Here is a 15,469-nt window from a genome sequence, read left to right as displayed (position 1 = left end):
TCTATCATCTAGCTATCTATCTGTCATCTATCATCTATCATCTCTATCTATCATCTATCTATCTATCTATTTATCTATCTATCTATCTATTTATCTATCTATCTATCTATAATCTATCATTTATTGTGAGGAGGGCATGTGTCAGAGATCAGATGATAACTTGGAGGAGTTGGTTCTCTCCTTCTATCATGTGGCTTATGAAGATCAAACACTGGTCATCAGGCTTGGCAGCAAGCACACGTACCTGCTGAGCCATCTCACTGGTCCAAACTTCTTCTTTGAGGAAGCTAAACTTCATCCTTAAAGTCTCAAGACTAACTGAATCAGATTTATACAAATGATCTAAAATAACCTCCCTTGAAGGATGTCAGAAAATAATACATTCAGAAGTACCAGCTGTCATCTTTTGCTTTTGCAGTTTTGAAGGACACCTATGTGATTGCTGCTGATTGTGTTTTCTGAGAATTTCATACAATATATTTTGATTATATTTAGACCATCTCCTCTATCTCAACTCCCCTTACTGCCACCTGATTTCATTTCATATATATAAGAAGACTATCGCATCAAATTTGTGTCCCTAAATTCCCTTCAGTGTGGATCCATTAACTGGAACTTACTCAGAGTCATGCCCTTAAAGAAGACTGACCCTTCCTCCTCCTACTGTTTTATCCCACCAGGGGATTCAATGACTTTTGTGTGAGGCTAATGCAGTAACCACAGAGCCAGGGTCTGAAATACAAGCACAAAAAGAAGAACATCCAAGACATATTATAAACTTTATCTTAAAAAAACTCAGACTCCTGAAAAAAGAGAAAAGCAAACCTTCACATTCAAGGAAATACATAAAAGTCAATGGATTTCTCAGTAGACACTTTTCAGGATGAGAGAGAGTGGAATAATATATTCAAATTTTCTTTACAATCAGGAATAATATGAGGATACCCAAGGTCACTTCTACTATTCAACAGAGTATTCTAAGTCCTGAGCAAAGCAAACAAACAAAAGAATGGGTTTATTTGACATCCAGCTCAGAAGGGAAAAATAATTTTCCTGTTGGCAAATGATATCTCTCCTATGTAGAAAATCCCAAAGAAGCTACTAAAAATATTTAGAAGTACTAAATCACATCATTAAAGTTTTGGTTTTTATTTCTTTTTTAATTAAAATTTTAATTTGTTTATTTTTATTTTTTGTGCTTGAGTTTTGATGTATACATGTATGTAAGTGACCTGTGTTATGCAGGGTGTTGGATACATGGAATTGGAGTTATGGAGGGTTGTTAGCCAACATGTGGGTGCTAGGATTTGAATCTGGGTCCTCTGTAAGAGCAGTCAGTGCTCTTAACTGCTGAGTCATCTCTCTGGATCCAAGTTTCAGTTTTTATGCTTTAATAACAAATAAGCAAAAAAGGACTCAAGAAAATAATTCTATTTATAACTTCAAATATATTTAATAATAAATTTAGATTAGGAGAAAGTTATTTGTGTTGAAAATTGTAGAACACTGATGAAATTCAATGCAATACAAATAAATGAAGTTATATCCCATGTTCATCAGTTGAAAGAGTGAATGTTGATAAAATAGCCAAATTACTCAAGTAATCTACAAGTTTAGTCCAATTGCTATGAAAATTACACTGCTGTTTTTCATAGAAATTCCCCCAAATAATCCTACAATTGATATGGTACTGTAACACATTCTAAACAACCAACACAATCTTGAGCAAAAGAATAGTAACATCACAGTATCTGATTTCACAATCTGCTACAGAGCCTTAGTAATCAAAACAATATGGTACTTACATAAAAAACAAACACACACATACACCAATAAGGCAGAATTGAGAGCCCCAAATAAATCCATACATCAATTATTGATGCATCATTAACAAAGGTGAAAAAATGCAATGGAGAAAGGGCAATCTATTACAAAAAAATGGAGCTGGAAATCTGTATAGTCAGTGCTGAATGAAATTACACATTGACTTATCCCCCCTCAAAAAATTCAACTCAAAATAGATTTAAAAATTTCCTTCTTAAACATGTATTCATTCACTCAGGGATGCTGTAGTAGCTTGAATCCTGTGTTGAAAAACACACCATGTGTACTTAGTGGTGGAAGTCACAGGAGATCTTTGAGGATGTGAGGACTTCTGGGGTCTTCCTAGATGAGAATCGTTGTTTGTGATCTCTGGGTTGTGATACCATCTTGATTTTACTACAGAGCTTTCACAGTGCTATTCTTCTATGGATAGTTGTCAAATCCTTGTTTTTATAGAGGGATGAAGATTTGGACCTCTTGGTCTACCATCTTGATAACATCTCCATAGCTGGCTTTAAAAACTAGATCCATGAACAATTCATCTCCTTTTTCCTCAGCAAGTTCTGCATTTTGCCATTGGTTTTCCTACTGGGCTATTCCAAAATGTTATTTCTGTGTATTAAAAGCCATTAACACTCTTTCTTCAATTTGGTTTTTATAGTGTTCTATTGACATAACTGGCAGGACATAGTGGTACTAAGAGGTTCCTTAAGGAATGACTTACAATCTAGACATGCTGTTCTCTACCTACATACACCTTTCCTTGCCTCATTTTTTTGTGGCTTTTATTGTATAGTAGCAACCTAATTTTACCTTTGTAATCAGGGTTAATCACCCCAATCAGTACCATAGGCTGCTTCTTTGCCTATTGATTTAGAATAAAGAAAAGCACACATTGAGTGGGACTAAGTCAGTTTCTAAGTACGTGGAATAATTCTTATAAGTCTGCTAAGATTATTGTTCCTTTGTGAAATAAGCCCTCCAAATACAGAAAGCCCAAGATCACAGAGATGGGAAGCAAAAGCTTGGTGAATGGTTCACTAGGGATAATAGCTCACAAGTCTATTACATTTCCATCCTCAATTATTGTATCCATTAATCTTGGCTGTGAAAGACACAGGATGCTGATTTGTCTATGGAGAACATGTACACAGGCCATCTAGCTAATTGTTATTAGCAAATCTTGAAAATTTTATTGGACACTAAAAAGGCATCTGACCAGCTACTTAAACAAAATGAAGAACGTGGAAATAACACTGAAGTCCATGAATGTGGGCCCATGGTTCCATCTAACTTTGCTGTTGATGTGTTTCATTTGAACAAAAAAAATAAAACTCTTTTTGAGTACATGATAATGGATAGGTATTTTATCCTTAACGATAGTTATGATAGAACTATTGAATGCAGAGAAGGCGAATCTATTCCATGGAAATTGCCTATTATAGTAAGAAAAAAGTGAGTAGCTATGCAAGATGGGAGTTAAGTAAACCTGCTACAAAGTAGCTATTTGATTGCCATGGGGATTATTGTCATAACATACACTGAGTATTAGTTTTTGCTCCTAGTATATTGGACATTCCTCAGTGTCTACACTGTGTTCAACCTTGGCAAATGGAAATACATACTTGGGGTTCATGCATAGTCTCCATCTCTGCCACAATAGTCACTTCTGTCATAAGCCCACTGGGCAATGAGATATGGATGGTGAAAGAAGTTGACTAGTATCTAAGGAACTCATCATCCTTTTCACTTGGTTATAAACCCTCATACACTGAGGTTACAGTTTGGGAAGACTTTACAATTTTCATCATATTCTTATCCATTTAATTTTTAGTCAGCATGTTCTATTCAGATATTTCTTCCCCAATTTTATGTTTGTTCTAGCACACTGAATCTCTTCTTATCCATTTAAACAATTATGTAGCAGATGAATTGGTGTATGCTCATACCTCCTGCGGCTTCAACTTCTGAGCAAATTTCATAGCCAGGTGTACCTCTTTTGTTTTTCCCACTGAGAGGATTTAACTTTGCTCTCATTTTCAGGGAGGTCCTAGGAAGTAACTGTAATGCTGCAGTTGTCCACTTTAGCGCTTATGCTTGCTTATTATACAAACCATATCAGACTTTTACTTCTTTAGTTGACTGGCTATAGGGACTTCCTCAAAAGTAAGTATCTGGTCCGTGGACATTTGCTTACTTTCTCATGCATCTGTTTTGTACTTTCAGGAGCTGTTAAAATGTGGTATTTTTCATTTCCATTTAATAATGGAGTGCTGTTTTGGAAGTCCAAATTTATGGCTTGGAAGGTCCAGCAACATCTAGCTTAAGAAGGCCAGCTCAAACGGCATGTTAAGTCTATACTAAGGCCTACTAAAAAACCCAAAGGTGCTTCTCAGATAACAGTATTTAGTTGAGGAGAATGATGGGATTTTGCTCCAAATTCTAATTAATTTGCAGTGTAATTCACCTGTAGTGATTTTCCAAAAAGCTTCATATAGCATTGCTATCATCTTCGGACACTGCAAATGACATCATTTCCATCACATCACAGCCTTGACTTGTTGCAGAGGCTGTGTTGTCAAACAATAGAAAATGGCAGATTTTACATTATTTAGTAGCATTGCCTTAACTGACATAGTAGTACAGAGAGGATCCTTAAAGGATGATTTATAATCTAGCATGCTGTTCGCTACCTACATACACTCTTCCTTGCCCCAATTTTTTGTTGCTTTTATATTGTATTTTCATTTTCTTAGTTTATTTGGAGTGCTATAAAATGTCTTTACATGGTGGAGGGTGCTAGGCAAGCCTCTAGGATTATTCATACAAACTTGCCAGTTCCCCCTGCTCCATGCTGAATTTTTGTTTGATTGAGTTGGCATGGATTTTGTGCATGCTGTCAGCAATAACCAAGGAACTATTGGCAAATGATTACTGTGAGGTGCAAGACAGAAGATCTTCTTTCAGGGAGTGACTGCATAGGCTGACTAGACTCCAGTGGATGAACTCGTACCACTGAGGGACACCTAGATAGAAATTCTTGACCAGACAGGACTTAACATATATGACAGAATACCTGAAATCTGGTGAATGGGACATGAGGGATGGGGGGGTTCTAAATTTGATTATGATGCATTATGTGAAATGCACAAAACAATAAAAAATATTGAAAATAAAAAGAGATGCTTATTATATTAATAAAGAATTCACATAATCATTTTCCCCAAATCCTACCTTTTAGTGTCATCATATTGGTGAGCAGATTCTAACATACGGATTTGAATGGAACACAAACATTCAGAAAACAACAAGGATTGAGTATTTGCCTTCAAAACAGCGCCTTATCTATCCATACCTTCACAGGTTTATCTCAATGTGTTCTCTACCAACAGACAACAAGAAATCTCAGAGATAGAAGCCTTGGGAGTCACACATTATGTTTCACCTGTTGAAAGCTGGTAGGACTTGAATCATGTTCTATGTCTTTGAGGCAAGAGAAATTATGACAGTGAGTCTTGAAGAGAATCAGGGGCAATTACCTCATAGGGAGCTCTTAGAGGTTCTTAGGCAGAGCGGCAGTGAAATCTTTAGATAGATTTGGGAGGCCTGCTTTAACTGGAGAGAGCACAGTAATTTTGATGTTTAATATCTCCAGCTTAATTTGCATCTGTTGGTATGTTCTCATTCCAATTTTTATTATCTATTCATTTCTAAATTTCATTTATTTATTTACTTATTTTTAATTTTTATGTGTATGAGTGTTTTGCCAGCATGTAACTACACCTGTGTCATGCTTTCTAAAAAAATTATTTAAACTATTATTTTCTATTCAATGCTTCCCTTTAAGGAAATTATTTCTTCATGTTTGCAAACTTAATTTGCATTATAAGTTAGTTAACTGAAAGATGAGCTTAGTTTTGGTTGAACTAAATCAATTGGCCCTATGACTACAGAAGATATTGTTTTAAATGGAAAATTAAAAAAGCTTATATGCCACTAATAGGAAGTTTCAACTGCAAATTGGAAGCCTGGGATCAACCTTTTCTTTTGTTACTTCCTCTTGCATGCTTAGGAGGAAACAATCAATCTCACTCTACTCTATATTTTTATATTTTTGAACATTTTAGTTCTAAAATGATACCTACATGTTTCTTCTAATCTTTATCTTCTATTATAAGATTTGATTAGAAAATTTCAATGGAAATATTTTGAGTACCTCTACTGCCCGGTCATGTCTCTTCATATGGAGGTGGGGGTATCATCTTGCAAGATTCTGCTGTTTCAGTAGTGACTCAAAAGGAAAGGTAAGGCAAATGATCTATCTCTGTGTAAAGCATACAGGCAGACAGGCAGACAGGCAGACACACAGACAGACAGACATGAAAATTATGCCAGAAGTGTCAGGTCCATCCTGCTTTTGGTTACCAGTGAGTACAAGTGAGGAGTCAGTGCTTTTTAGCAAAACAGCTTCCAATTGCAGATTATCCACCCTACTCTGGCCTAGTGAGTAACAAGGAAGGGGAGAAAGGACAAGGACAAAAGGGGATACTGATAAGAAAGGTCTCCATGGGAGAGGAGCCACTGCCCAATTCTTCTCTGCCTCTTTCTCCAAACAAGGATATCTGCATATCACCTAGAGGCTGTATGAATAAACATGAAAAATGTCAACATATTTAGCCATCAACAAATGGAAATCAAAACTACATTGTGTTTCTATTTTGATTCACTCAGAATGACTATCATCAAGAGAAACATGTTGGTAGAATATGTGTGAAATGAACTCATGATGTTGATGAAAATATAAATTAGTAAATTAATCCTAGCGCTATTAAAATCAGTATGGTGATTCCTCAAAAAACTAGAAGCAGTGCTACTATTTGATCCAACCCTGCAACACCACTCTAGGTATGTATCTGAGGATTCTAAGTCAGCATACAACAAAGATACCTGAACATCCATGTTTATTGCAGTACTATTCACAACAACTAAGTTATGAAATGAACCTAGATGTCCATCAACATATTAATTGCAAAAGGAAGTGTGACTTAGAGTGATATATACATGAACAGGATTACTATTCACCCATAATAAAGATGGAAACAATGTCATCTGCAGGAAAACTAAGGAAATTAGAGGGAACCTTGCTAGACAGAATAAGCCAGACTAAGAAAGATAAGTATCAAATGTTTTCTGTTATATAAAGTGTTTAGATTATATAAACATATATATGCATGAAAGTAGAAAGGCAACTGTGGGGTGGAGGAGATTGCTAGAGGGAAAGGAGGAGTAATTATACTATTACTCAAGAATTTGTTTCTAAATTTCATTTGCTAAATCCCTAAAATTCCCTCTCTTAATTCATTTTTAGCTTTTTCTCATTACTATCAGTGAAAATACATTATGTGCTATAATTTCTTTAAAATCTATCAAAGTCGCTCTGTGACATACTATATGCTTTATTTTGAATACTTTTCTGTTTGATCTTGGGAAGATATATTCTGCTATTGTTGTGTGGTGTGTTCTATCATCTTCTGTTAAGCCTAGTTGACTTGTATTATTTCACAAGTCTTATGTATCTTTATTAATTTTCTACCAAGATACTGTCTTACCATTTGTCTGGCTGGGATCATTTTGTTCTACTCAAACAGAGATCAGTAAGCAAGGAGAAGCTTTTTTATTGCTAGCAGTGCTGGGTCCCACTCTGGCCTACGTAAAAAGGGATGTGGGACCATTACTGAGGTTTGTGGCCTGTTCAGAGTGCTAGTGTTCAAAGCTGGTGTAGTCTGGAGCATATCTTCAACCGTGGTTGCAGTGATCTGCAAATGCGGTCATACCTTTTGAGTAAGTATACATTGTCCAAAACATCCAGACGATGCTGCAGTGAAGGCTGTCCTGCCAATTGCCAGCAAAGGGGCTGATGGGCTGATAGTGCATTACTCAAGGCAGTCAGGGTATGAAGAAGAAAGGTTTTAATTATTGTTTAATATAGAGAAATCACCTGGCTCCCAACTATCAGCTTATTTAAACAGAGAATAAACATGCAATGCTGTGCTCTACAATAAAGGCCTATCATAAGCCTTAAGAGTAGTATTTAACAATTTGGAAGATTGTTTAACTCCTGTCCATGGGTCCCTGAGAGAGTTGGGAATCTTTTTGTAATATTTTACTTATTATTTTTATTTTATGTGTATGAGTGCATTGTCTGCATGTATGTGAATGCACACGTGTCAGGCAATGCCGCGGAGGTCAGAAGAGGGCTTCAAATTCCCCTGGATCTGGAGTTAAGGATGGTGCTTAGCTGTCATGTGGGTGCTGGGAATCGAACCCAGGTGCTCTGCAAGAGCAGTCAGTGCTCTACCGGTGAGCCACCTCTCCAACCCCGAGAGTCAGGAATCTTTAATCTGTCTCAGTTCTATTACTGAAAACAGAATTAAAAAAGTTTCCCACTTTTACTGATGAATTCTTTCTCTTTCATTTCTGTTAGTTTTCACATCATGTATTTCAGTTCATAATTACTATGTTTTCCAATAAAATGATCCTCTGTTAGTTATACATTAGTCTTTGTTTTTAATAGTCATTTTTCTATAAAGTTTATTTGGTATCAGTTAGTATTCTCTGCCCGCCTCCATCTCCTCTTGACCTTCTTTGTATCGATCTCTCTTATTGCTATCTTGCCCAGCCTGGCCTTGAACTACTGGAATCAAGCAATCTTTCTTTCTTAGCCCACTCCTCAAAAGGAACATGATGCCATTATAAAAGGCACAAGATGCCATGCTCACAAAATTAGTAGGTTTATTTTACTTTTTGTTGATGGGGTTTAACCTCCGGTCTTATGCATGCTGAAGATCCACACTATTTGTTCTCTGTAAGCAATTTGTAAGCTATTTGTTTTAATCCATTCTACTAATATCTACCTTTTTGTTGATGTGTTTAATTTCTTCTAAAAATATTTTATTTTTTTAAATTTTCTGTGTGTATTAGTGTATTGCCTGTATGTATGTCCAATTCTCTGAAACTGGAGTTACGGACCGTTATTTGCCACTATGTGAGTGCTGGGACTTGAACCCGAGTCGTCTGCAAGAGCAGTTAGTGCTCATAAATGCTGAGCCATCTCTCCAAACCCCTGATGTGTTTAAATTGTTATATTTAAATTAAAATAAGGTTAGACGTTCATCGACTTCTTTGGTATTTGTTTTCTCAATAGCTTATGATATTTCATTTCTTTTAATCATACAGCGTTTCATTTCCTTGTGAACATTCAAATTCATTTTTTAATTTTTGATTTAATTTTAAGTGATTTTCTTAGTATTTTAGCCTTGAATTTCAAGTAATGATTTACCTTAAAAAGGCCTATTTTAGAGCAATTCCAACCTAATTTCATTGAGCTAAATTGTAACTGGAGGGAATTATTAGAAGTTGAACAAGAGATACAGATGATGGGCACCTGAATTAGAGCAGAGCTGATGCAAGATGAAAGAGATGGCTGTATTTTAAAAATCTAGGAAGACAGAATCATTGAAATTGGTGATTATGTGTGACGGTAGTAAGGTATATATGTTCAAGGTATCACTTGAATTGTGTGAATTGACTATATGTCAGAGCAATCACATAACATCATCTAAGCATACTTTTTCAATGGTCAAATAGGCACTTAATGAGTTGTCATAAAGTATACAAGGTACTGGGCACGTGAAAATTCTCAGTAAATTTAACTGTCATGAAATAAAGTATCCGTATAGTATAAATTGCCAAATATTTAAAAAATCCAAAGAAACTGAGGTCAGTAAAAGCTAGAGAAGTTAAGAGTAGCTTCCTGAGGTACAAGAAACTTAACCTAGGCTTTGAAATGTATTTATATTTCATATTTTCTCATGACTCAGAAGACACTGAGGAATTACAAAAAAATGAGAATAAAAGCAACATATATTGTGACACTGCTGTGGACCAGATATATACATAGCAACAAGTAGCTTCCTTCTGTGATTATATAAATAATGGTATAAATTATATAATTTAAGAGACTGTGGGTAAGATAAATTAGGAGAAATAACTTATAAACAAAGCTACTTTTTCTGAAACTCAGGTCTGTCTGAAAAAAAGTCTGTAGTTAGAACTACTATAGCACATTGACTATCAAGCAGAAAAATAATTAAATCCAGAAAACTGAATTTTAAATTCATTAGCATAAGATGAAAAAGAAATTTAACTAGATAGTTGTGGGACAGTTTTCATGAACTTCTCAAAATTCTGGGGAAATAAAATCAGAAATATATTTTTATGTTAAAAATTAGCAATAGTCATAACAAAGTGTTTACCAATTATATATTTAATGTTAAAGAAAAGTTTTAAGATTAATGCATCCTTTTACTTTTATTGAACTTATCATTTTCAAGTTTTTGATATTCAAGGAAAATAAGAATAGTAGAACATCATAATCTATTTTCCTTTATTTTGTCATAGAGTAGTTTTGAATTTTGGAGCCATTGTTTATACAAGTGCATAATCCGCAGCACAGTAGTTATTCGGAATGTTAAAAATAATTGTAAAATGGAATTAGGTTATAAGAATGTTTCAGAAATAAGCTCATTAAGCTTTGCTCAAAGATTCACTGGGTAATAAATAGCTATTAAAAGTTTAAATTTACAAAAACGTTTAACCTTTCATCAGGACATTGAGAGAACTGTCTCCGTTTTCCAATTATGGAAGTTCTTTTTCAACAAAGAGCCCTGAATGTGTTTCTGAAAACCTAAACAGGGTGCGGTACCTTTGGTGTTCTTTTCACTAGCACTTCTTTCCATTTCATCAAGACAGGAGAGACCATTATAGGAAAACATGCCAGATTATGCTACACATTGATGGAAGTTAGGCCACAGACTTGTCTAGAAATTTCCTCTTTCAAAGTGGAAAAGAAAAAAAAAGGTGTGTGTGGGGGGAAAATTAAATGATTCCTATTTGTGAGGAGATAATATAGTGGGTTCTCATATAAAATTACTCTTGTTGGTATCAGCAATGTGTCTGAGCAGTGTTTTTGAAGGGTAATTCCTCAATCACATGGGGAATTATTAGAAATGTGTATTATTGGGCCCCACTCCAGATCTACTGAATGTGAAATTCTGGTTAGGACTGCACTGTGGATCATTGTGTCGCATGCTTAAGTTTGAGACCCACTTGTTGAGGCACTTGGATTGGTCATGTGAATGAAAGCTCGCAGAAAAATCCTGCATCTTGAACTGAATTTACTGCAAGCTGGACCAAATGATGAGCACTTCAATGACTCTGGAGAGCTTGGAATGCTGCATAGCCTATTTGCAATTTGTCTTGGGCCATCTTTAGCTTCTAAATAGCCATTCCTTGTCCACCTCTGTTTCTGACTTAACATCTTGTGACTAATAGAGAAAAAAAATCTTTAGAATCTTTAATTAATAAAGTACTAATTCCCACAAACCAAAGTATAAGAATGCCCTCAGATAGCATCTGAGGCCCATAGCTGAGATTTCTCTTTTGTTGTCTCAGCCTACTTAATGTTTCCACCTATGTATTTGAAAAGTGTCTTGATTTATGACTTTTCTTTGTTCTGTTACTATAAAAAGTTCATGAAACTGCTTCTGTGCTGGAACATGGAATTTGGGGTAACCTGAATCTGTGTTCCTGAGCCATGCCACTAATATTTGGCTCTGGAATAAACTATCTCTTATCCTATCCCCTTTGAGATTAGAGTTGTGCTTTCGAGTTGACAGTTGTAACAAAGCTATGAAAAGTATTGCTTTCAAGAAAACTTTAACCTTTCTTTATGGCATTAAAATAACTGTCAAAGTTTTCTGACTACAGCTTATCCTTTGGCTAAGTGTTAAAGAATGGGTCACATGTTTCATAGATCTATTATGCACCAGAATAGCATAACTAATAACAATGTATAGGATATGAGAATTGCTAATAGTCTATTTTAAATTTTCGCATGATGACAATCATAAGGATGTGAACTGACAGATATGTTAATTAGCTTTACATATTTCACAATGTGTACAGATATGGAAACCTGCTGTTTCAATAAATATATACAATATGTTTTAAAACTTAAGAACAAGCCACAATTGGCTGCATCATATTTCTTTCACCAGCTAGGCAGGATTTGATACATGTGGAATGCTAATGTATTTGACATTGTGATGGTCCAGAAAAGAAGATGGAGTTTGCGATTTCATATGGGATGCCTTCTTGGAGGATAATTTGAATTACCCATGAAAAGCCTAGCTGTTCGATATACAGCTTGAGAAACAAGTTTTTGAAATCCATAAAGATGAATGTCTGACTGAGACTGTTTACCATAGAGTTTTTTTTAATTGTGTTGTGACAGAGTCTCACTTAGCCCTTAGGTTGCCCTTGAAATATCTATATAAAGGGGGATGACCTTGAATGCCTGATCCCCTTGCCTGCACCTCCCAATTTGGGAATCACAAGCATGTACCACCTTTCTGGGCTTTTTCAGAAAATAGTAATGAACATGGTAATCAACTGAAGTGTACACAAATTATGTAGATTATGCTAGATAATTCCAATTAAAAGTTAACTATTAATTTGATTATTGATGTTACTGACAATTATATTTATACTAATTATTATTGACTGTATAAAGCTATGTTTTATAAAACTATATGCATAAATAAATCAAATTCAGTTAAAATGGTCCCACCTATGAATACACTTATAAATCAATATGTGTAGAAAAAATTGCCTGGGAAATTATGAACGAATGGAAACTCTTGCCTATGTAATGTATGTATGTATACAACCAGTTTGTATGAGGGTCTCGGGATGAGCATTTTGTATTAATAAAATTTGTTTTGTCTTAGCTTATCTCTGTTTACTAATGGAGCTCTTTTCCTTGTGTAAAGAGATAAAAATTGAAAGGAAATAATCTTTCTTGTTGTAACAGTTCACTGTCAAGGTTATTGGTCTAAAATCTTGCATTGGTTCACTTTTAAACATGTTTATTATTATTTTATAACTACAAAAATATAGGTTTTCATCTTCGAAGTTGCTGGGAAAGTAGAAATTGTTTTGCAAGCATCTTGATTCAGTCATCACCACAATTTTTTGAGTGAACTTGTAACTTTTTTTGGAATTGCTTTTCTTTTGAAATGTAACTGGCCTTTAATAGCTCTATATTTCAGGAATCTATAGTAAGTCTAGAAACTAAGAAATCTTCAGAAAACTATTATGAAAAATGTTTGCAATCTTCCTAAAACACGGTTTTAAGTATTTGGTTTCTGAAATTCATATGCTGTTTCTCGACACTTCTTTAATTTTTCCTTTAAAAGGAGTTTCAAACAATTTCTGTTTAACTGTGTCTGAACATTGGTATACTTGTGACACCTGGTGGTCAAGTCAAACATCACCGCTAAATTTCAATTCCCCAGATAGTCCTTTAACTTCTCTTTCCTTTCCTCTCGGGAGGCTGTTTCTCTCCTCCAGATTCATTTGTCTCTCATAAAATTATCCACCCCCAAAACACTCAGTTGACCTTCATATATTCAGGACACTGTACTAGACTTTTATTTTGGAGGAAAGGAAGAAGTAAGAGAATGAGTATTTGATATGTACGAAATTCTTATCTTTTTAGGGAAGCAAACCCACTCAGAAAATGCTGGAAAGATTGTGATGCTCTCACTAAAAAGAAACATTAGCCATATGGCTGCCATCATGCCAGAAAAATGACTTCTGTGGTTTGTAGACGTCAAAATGCTTCATGGTGGAAGCAAGCCTTGCTTTTTGGGGAACCTCAGTTTTCTCATTTGAAAAAAATAGCCATCTTATATTCATGTTTCATAGACTGCTGTGACAGATTGATAGAGTATGTGTAAAGCATTTAGCATAGCACCTGGCCAAAACAGGCATTCAGTAATTGTTAGTGATTTTCATAATAAAATCAAAGTAGATCATGAACATTGTTTCTCATATTTAAATAGTACTTCTGATTTGTATTTACAATTATTTTTTAAATGTACCATGCACATAACAAACACAACATCAATTATTTAAGTTAGTTCAATAACTCAGTAAACTACAAAAAAGAGAGTGTCTTCATTTACACATTCGTGGACTAATTGGCCAATTCAAAAACGTAGTTAACTTGGTGAAAAAAAGTCAGAGTATTTGTTTGCCTGAATGACCTTGTTGTTCAACTGCAGTGAACTCTCAGCTCAGCAAATACAGCCAGTCCAAGAGCTCCATGGACTCAATGCAGAAGCATCAAATAGGCTGCTGAACACTATATGGGCTGTGTATGGACTAACCACAGTTTTATATATTTTAACTGGTTATTGCTAAGTTTATACACAGAGTCCTTGGCCCTATAATACTTTCCAAACTAATTTCAAGAGGCATTGCAACATATGTGTTTACTTTTACACTTGAGTACTGTTGACATTATTTTTCCTTTAATTATATATAATATGTAGCAAGCTAACTACTATTGAAACTATTAAAAGTACAGTGAAGTATTAAAGTCTTATTTATTCTTTTGTTTCTTGAATTAGATACATGAATCATATTTCCAAGAAAGTAGCAAACATTTAGTAGCTAAACCTTCACTTCAAGGGTGAAGTAAACTGTACTGTAGTGGCTTTTGGGCAAAAGCAGTAATGGTCTAACATAAAACCAAACCAAGAACAAGGACCATGTCATATGAGGAAATGAATATATAATCTGGATAAGGAAGCCTTGAGAGAAGGCATAATTGCTATCTTCAGATGTCTGAGGAGTTTTTCTCCCCAACAGAAAGCAGGCTATTTGTTGTTGACAGAAACGACTAGGTTGAAAGAAAAGGGAACAAACTTTAAGTCACTAGATGCAAAATTTTCTACAATTTACGATAATCAAAAATGGAACCATTTACACAAACAGCTTTTCACCAGATTTGCCTGAGAGCTAAAGTGGGGCAGCCCCACCCACACCCTCTCCTGCATTTATGACAGGATATCCTCTAAAGCTTTACATAGTCTGGTAGTTGAGTGAAATGGTGAACAGAAAGTCTTAGTACATGTGCATTTTTGAAGCTGCTATGCTATTGCTAATAAATGCAGAACTTTTGTCAAAGAAGCTTATAAAAAGAATTATAACATGCTAGCAAGACTAAATTTGCTCTCAGGCAAAGTTTGAAGAACAGAGTACTGTTTTGCCCAAGTCCTTATCCTCCCCAAATCATGGTGACTTGCCAGCCCTTACCGAGGCCCCTACCCACATGCCGTTCACAAAAGTTCATAGATTTAGTCACATGTAATCATTTAAAAGGTAGCTATTGAAAGTGGGTTGAGCTTTCTTTCTCCCATGGTTGATGGTAGGAACTCAACTACACCCTAAACTTCAGGCAGATACAGATATGAAAGTGAAATATGGAACTTCACAAGGGTGATCGAATTTGGGGTTATTTTGCAGTGAAATCTTGACAGTTGCTGAGCTCTACACTTTTGATTATTCTCTGGCAAGGTAAAAACCTGACTAAGTATTTCCAAAATAATGGTCTTTTAGAGTCCTGAAAATATCTTCCTCACAACTGTTATAATTTTATAAATTGCTAAGGTATTTTAATTTCATGTAGAAAAAAGCTTTTGAATTTATGAGAGTTCACAGTTGAAAAGCTCTATTA

General features: G+C 35.1%; 1 protein-coding gene across 1 annotated transcript in view; it reads left to right on the top strand.

Moving 5' to 3' along the window:
* The window catches only part of LOC103737816 (putative P2Y purinoceptor 10), a 28,704-nt gene that overhangs the window by 10,099 nt on the left and 3,136 nt on the right, over nt 1-15,469 (top strand). The window contains 2 exon segments of the mRNA XM_029565673.1: nt 5,217-5,282; nt 6,003-6,128. The gene's annotated coding sequence lies outside the window, so the exon portion shown is untranslated.

This window comes from Nannospalax galili, unplaced genomic scaffold (assembly GCF_000622305.1).
Source record: "Nannospalax galili isolate Female #2095 unplaced genomic scaffold, S.galili_v1.0 scaffold238, whole genome shotgun sequence".
Lineage (NCBI taxonomy): Eukaryota > Metazoa > Chordata > Mammalia > Rodentia > Spalacidae > Nannospalax > Nannospalax galili.
Note: the sequence above shows the minus strand (reverse complement) of the source record. Positions and strands in the feature narration are given on the sequence as shown.